A 6,779-nucleotide genomic window follows, 5' to 3' on the forward strand; every position below is an offset into this window, starting at 1 on the left:
TGTCCGATGGGGTGGGGGAAGCAGGTTAAACTGGTTATCACAACCTTTGCATATGTTACATAGATTTAAGTTGGAGCCAGGAGTGGATCCCATACAGGTGCAAAACCTCTCCCAAGCCACAGCGCCAGCACTGGGCCGAAGTGAACAGAAACATTGAAACTGGTCTGCATAGTAAATGTACAGCAAGCAGAATCATTAACATTCGATGGAAAGGAGGCAAAGGAAGAAAAGAAAGCTTTCAAAAAGTCCCAAGCTAAATTACACTTAAGTCAAATTATACCAGAGATCCAAATGTCAAAATAGAAGATCTAGTGCCACCATTACAATCCCCCTGTTTTAACACATACTAGGGGTGATAGCAAAAGAATCCCCATTTCTGCTCCCCTCCTGCCCACACCTTTGCAAATGTCCTTTATTAAACCCTCAGGACCCTGACTCAGGCCCCAGCCACAGAGCAGGGATATTGGAAAGGGACCCTGGAGAGGGGTCAGCAAGGCCTCCCACCCAACCTTTGTCTGGCGTCTGACTCAATCCTCTCACCCTTGATTTCTCCAGAGGATGGGCCAGGCGTTCTCCCTCCTGACTTCTCAGTGTCCGTCTGGAGAGGGAGAAGGGAAGGGAGGAGACGGCGCCCAGGCAGTCCCAAAAGGGGAGCACTCTGGGGCAGACTGCAGAGCAGGGCTACACATTGGAGCTCCCTCGGGGCCCAGACAGGTTGTGACAGGGGAGCATTTGCGGGCCTCAAGGGGCAGCCCACGGGGCTCCAGCCCATCAGTGCCCTGTTGGCATGTGGCCCAGAGGTGCAGTTCTCCCCCAAGAGAGTCAGAAAGCAGGAATTTTACGTGAAATCCCTCAGTTTCTAAATACTGGTACCTGTTCAAATATTAAATTTTAAACAAATATTAAATTTGAAACAGCCATATCCAGACCCTTGGCTACCAGTTTGTGACCTAGAAAATACAAGCCCCGCTGATGGGCCTTTTTCTGATCTTTTCTCGTAGGTTTCCCACACCTGGAGCCAGACTGAGAGCAGCCCAGGAGACAGGTAAGTGTGAGAGCAGGACGCTTGGTTCGCTTGCAGGGACTCAGCATCCCCAACCACACCTGTGCACACACTTCAGCAATATTAGTGGCCCCAATTTGGAAACACTGGTTTGCAAAGTGCCTGTCTGTATAGTCCATCACCCCTGCTCTCCCCACCCCTACTGCCAAGACCACCCCAGCCTATCTAACACCCTTCCCAACACTGAAGCTCTCAGCAGCCACTCCCCAAAACCTGTAGACCTGGGCTAACAGGGGAGGAAGAAGGTAGCCCCAAGCAGATCTGAAGCTGCCATTTGGGCATATTTCCTGCGTGTGTGACTTTCCCTCTTCCCAGTCCCTTACAGAGCCTGTGTGTTGTCACCTTTACCTTGGTGTGATATTCTACCAAAATAGGATGCCCTTGGATTAGTAAATGTCCTTTTGAGATGAAGAGCAATATTCCTGTGTGGGTTGCATGGCTATCATATTCGTCATTCACACTTTAGTATCTTTTAACACCATAAGATTATTTTTCAATTATTATCTCAGTGAGGTCAGCCACACTGAGAGGTTTCTTTTGATCTGGGGACTTGAGAAGGAAGAATACTGTGCAGAGGGCTCGGGCCCAGCCTGGGAGCCTAGAGGAACTTCCTGGGAGCTTCATGACTGTTGGTCCTTTCATTTACTAACACACATTTGGAGACACAGCCCCTTTTCCTGGGGGACTGCCTGGGAGTTCTGCCAATGGTCCCAGGCTGCTACTTCTCTAGCAACCTCTGAGAAAGTGGAGAAATTGTCCTTTACGAGTGTGTGTATGTGTGTGCATGCAAGCGCGCGTGCAGATACGGCTTCATTCCTAGGTAGAATAAGCAGTTAATCCAGTGTTTGATAGGATAGAGCCTTCCCCACACAGCACCCCCTTTCTGCCGACCTGTCAGAGCACCTAAATTGCCACCATCTGTGTCACTCCTTGGGAAAAGAGGAGGAAGCTCTGAAAGCTTCTGTCAAAATGTCATCTGTAGGTTAGTAGCGGTTATTTCTAAGCTATGAGAGTTTGGGCTTTGGGTTTTCTGTTTTCCAAGTTTTATGTATAAGCATGTGTTCCTTTTTTTTCCCCAAATGCTGTCTGGGGTGGACTAGTAACCCATGGGCACTCACGTTCAATCTTAGAAATTATCTGACAAGATTAGTCCCAGCATATAGCAGGGTTTGGGGGAACTGGGACATGGGACAGGTAAGTTTGGATGGAGAAGTAAAAGGTGATACTAGGGAAGGATTAAAGATCTATCAAAAGTGAATATGGCCTCTTTCTCTGGTTTTACTGTGGTCATGAGCTAGAGAGCCAAATCTTTTTCTGAAAATAATGTGGACTTGGTTTGTTCCCTTCAGTTATTTATCATCTCAGGATATAATTGTCTGTGCCTCCCCACCCTTAGCTCCCAGAATAGGGCTCTGTCTGCTTCTCTCAGCATTTCCAGGGCTCAACACCGTGTTAATTTGTATAGGAGTGGGTATTTGCTGAGTCCCTGCTCTGTGCCAGGCACAGTGCTCAGGATGTGACGAGAATCTCTTACTTCATTTCATCCTGAGAACAAGGTGGAATACTTACCCCCATTCTGCAGGTGAGGAAACCGAGGCTCAGAGAAGTGAAGGGACTTGCCCAAGGTGAGGGACAGGATTGGAATCCAGGTCCATCTGACATCGAAGACTCTTTTTTCCACCACACACTTGTAAAAGCAACATCACTTGGTTAAAAGGTTGGAAAATACCGATAACAGTTGATTCACAGTTTTACCTTCTTGTTGTCACAGGCCTCTATCCTTCCTGCTCTGGCACCAATGCTGCTGCATTCTTCTCTAGGCTGTCACACCACTGTGGTTGTTCTAATAGTCAGTGCGTCAGTGAGAATCTGTGATCCAGAGAGGCAAATGGCCGGTGAGCATGTGCACAATCACCTGATGGGGTCAGGTGGGCCTCGCTGGCTCGCGCACCCCTGGGGCACACACCAACCACCCAGTGCCTCATGTTGCCGGCAAGATCAGAAGGCAGAACAGGATACCAGGGCTGAGTCTGGAAGCCATCCTGCAGCTGTCCTGTCCAGCTGCTCATGTCAATGTTAAGATCAGCCCCACAGACCCTGCCCCAGGGTACTGTGGGTAATGGGTAAGCCCCTGGTCTTTGGAGCCAGGCAAAACTGAATCTCAGTCCTGACTGCTTCATTCCCAGACTGTAGGAAGCCTTGGGCAATGAGTGACTGCACCTCCCTGTGCCTTCGTTTCCTAATCTGTGAAATACGTACCCACTCTGTAGAGCAGTGTAAGCACAGCCAGATCACCCCCGCCCCTTCCCTTTCTAAGTAGCCAGGCTCTAACCTGAAAAGCAACGTCATTGTAGCCAGGGACAGATGTCACTTTCTGCCATTGTCTATAGCCAGATAACCTAGGTGTTCTTTGTTCTTTTTTCTTTTTTTATAGATTTCTAAAATGACTACATAGACTCTGGGGGAGCTTTTAATATGTGTGGTCAGAAGTTGTTAACACCCCAACAAGTGGCATAACCTTCTAAAACGTTTTAAGAATCTTTACATTTTTCCTCTTTCAAAATGTTAAGTAACCAGTAATTCCACTGCTAGTGAATTTGTCCTGAGGAAATAGCCCACGCTGTGTACTAAGACTTTTCTACAGGGATTTTTATCACAGCATTGTTTCTATTAGTTAAAAAATAGGAAACAGTGTGAATTCAATTTGCCAAAATTAATCCTAATTGAATGTTTAAAAAATAGGTAGAAAGGGACATAGGTAAGCAAAGTAGAAAGAGGAGAGAGAGAGTGGGGGTGGGGAGGAAGTAGGAGAAAAAGAGAGCTAAGTGTGGGGGCCTCACAGGTCACTTATTTTCTTCTTTGTGCTTTTCTGCATTTTCTCAATTTCCCACAGTAGGATGTTCACTGTCTATATTATCATGAAGAGTAGTTATAGTTCATGTAACGTGGTCTTCCTTCCATCCCCAGAACTGGTTCTGAGAGAGCCGTCTTTGGGGCTGTAGTTTGCTAGGGCTGCCATCACAAGATACTACAGGCTTTTGGTGTAGGCAACGGAAGTGTATTTTCTCACAGTGCTGGAGGCTGGAAGTCTGAGATCAAGGTGTTGGCAGGTTTGGTTTCTTCTGAGGCTCTTCTCCTTGGCCTGTGTCCTCACATGCTCTTCCCTCTGTCTGTGTTGTCTGTGCCCTGATCTTTTCTTCTTATAAGGATATCAGCCATATTGGATTAGGCCCACCCTAATGACCTCATTTTATGTCAGTTACCTCTGTAGAGACTCTATCTCCAAACAAAGCCACAGTCGGAGGTACTGGGGTTAGGGCTTCAACATATGAATCTTGGGGTTCCACCTCAGCCCATAACAGGGGCAGCCTGTTCCTGGTGATGGAGGCCCTTTATTTTGCAGAGCACTGAGCATGACGCTGGAGTGGGAGCAAGGGAGTGTAAATGGAGAAGACATTGTCCCCGCCTTTAAGAGGTCCCCAGGGAGGTGTGACGCAGACATCTAATGCAAGCAGTGTACCTCCTCTCTCCAGTAGGACCCAGAAGCAAAAGTACAACCCTTCCTAGCTGAGCCCATCCACCACAAATTGGCTGCTCAAGGTCAGAGTTCAGCCCACAAAAATTTAAAAAACTCTCATGCACTTCTATGGGCTTTTGAACATGAAAACTCTAAGTTCAAAAGTAATTTTTCTTAGTGTTAACTCAAAAGTGATTTTTATGTATGAAATCAATGGTAGAGAGATGGAATAAAATGAGCAAGTCAGGTATGGAAGGCTGAGATTGTTGAGTTAGCGGGAGCAACACTGATTATGTCAGCAAGTAATAAGGGAGAAAGTCACTGAGAGTGGGAGAGGCAGGGAGAGGCTGAGGCAGGCATCCAGTGGCAAGCAGGCACCTTTACATTTAAGGTAAAAAGTAGTAGGGAGCTACCGCAGGTTCTTGAACAAAGGTGGAACAAAGTGAGGACAGAGTTAAGATAGACTGCAGCAAAAAAGAAATCTCGGTAGGAGGCTTTGCAGAGTGCTAGGATGAATGTCTAGATAATAAATTCTGGAAGTGGCTCTTCATTTTTCTGGGCCTTTGTCCATGCCTTTCCCTCTACTTCACCCCCAACCTGGCAAACTCCTAAGCACCCTTTAAGGCCCCATTCATGGAGTCCCCCTGACTTGAAGCTTTTCTTGACCTCCCAGGAAGCCACTCCTCCTCTTGGACTTGCCCCCCATTACAGCACTGGCATACCGTATTGTGGGGGTCTGTCTGCACACCTCCCCGTTTGCTGCCAGGCCTCACTGGGCTGAGAAGTGGGTGCTCAGCAAGTGTCTGTTGGCAAGACTGACGATGGAAGGGAAGTCAGGGGTCAGATGTAAACTGCAGAGGTAGTGGGGCATAAGAGATTCAAATGTGATTCCAGGGTGAGCCTATAAAATTTAACAAATTATCAAGTTCCTATTATGAGTGTGGCACTGGCGAGAGAGGCGTGAGCAAGACAGACCTGTCCCTACCCTCGTGGAGCTTTCCCCTAATGGGGAAAACAGATAATAAAATAATAATGATAACATGATGAATGCTATGAAGCCAGTCTGCTATGACAGCTTAATGGTGGGGGAGGGGAGGAGGACTCAAGGACGGCTTCCTTGAGGAAGTGCTTATTTAAGGTGCAAATTGGAAGATGTGTGAGAATGCATCTGCTTGAACAGGTCATAGATGTTAGATGATGGACCAAGATGAAGGTGAGGAAAAGGGAAGCCTAAAAGAGGAAAAAGGAAATCCCTGCAAAGGGCACAGCCTATGCAAAGGTCCTGCAGTGAGCAAGAAGCATTAGAAACACAGAACCTGAGCCTCACTAGAACAAAGGCAGCAAGGAGGAGAGGCTGGTGAGGTCAAAGATCAAAGGTGAAGGCAGGAGAACAGCATCATGAGGCCACTATTGTCAGAAGGGTTTAGATTTTAGCCTAGGAACTTCAGAAAGCTACTGGAGGGTTATAGTCAGAGAACAATGGGAACAGATTTGTGGTTTAAGGGGGAAAAAAGCTCTATTGAGAGATAATTCACATACCATACAATTCACCCATTTAAAGTGTATAATTCAGTGGATTTTAGTATAGTCAAAGAGCAACCATCATCACAGTCAATTGTAGAACATTTTCAGCACCTCAGTGAGAAATGCTGTATCCTTTAGCACCCCTCCAGCCCCCCACTCCAGCCCTAAGTAACCACTAATCTGATTTCTGTCTTTATACATTTCCCTATTGGAGACTTTTATGTGAATGGAATAGTATAATATGTGGTCTTTTGTGATAGCTACTTTCAGTTAACCTAATGTTTTCAAGGTTCACCCGTGCCCTATCATGTATCAGTGCTTCATTTTTTTCAAGATTTTTATTAAAACATAACTAACATACACTATTATATTAGTTTCAGAGGTACACCATAGTTATTCAACATTTATATACCTAAAGAAGTGATCACCATGGTAAGTCCAGCAACCATCTGACACCATACCATGCTGTCACAATATTATTGACTATGTTCCCTGTGCTGGACATTACATCCCCATGACGTATTTGTTTTATACCTGGAACTTTGGATCTCTTATCCCCCTTCACCTTCCCCCCTTTTAAAATTTTTCAATTACAGTTGACATTCAATATTATTTTATATTAATTTCAGGTGTACAGCATAGTGGTTAGACATTTATATAATTTAAGAAGTGATC

The 6,779-nt window shown here is 46.0% G+C and overlaps 1 protein-coding gene across 3 annotated transcripts in view; it reads left to right on the forward strand.

Annotated features, from left to right (window-relative positions):
• Positions 1 to 1,001: 1,001 nt before the first annotated feature.
• The window catches only part of ATP2B2 (ATPase plasma membrane Ca2+ transporting 2), a 300,569-nt gene continuing 294,791 nt past the window's right edge, over positions 1,002 to 6,779 (forward strand). For all 3 annotated transcript variants that reach the window (XM_019651083.1, XM_019651090.1, XM_019651084.1), the window contains exon 1: positions 1,002 to 1,045. The gene's annotated coding sequence lies outside the window, so the exon portion shown is untranslated. The remainder of the gene's footprint in view (positions 1,046 to 6,779) is intronic.

The sequence above is a fragment of the Hipposideros armiger genome, unplaced genomic scaffold (genome assembly GCF_001890085.2).
Source record: "Hipposideros armiger isolate ML-2016 unplaced genomic scaffold, ASM189008v1 scaffold_152, whole genome shotgun sequence".
In the NCBI taxonomy this organism is placed as follows: domain Eukaryota; kingdom Metazoa; phylum Chordata; class Mammalia; order Chiroptera; family Hipposideridae; genus Hipposideros; species Hipposideros armiger.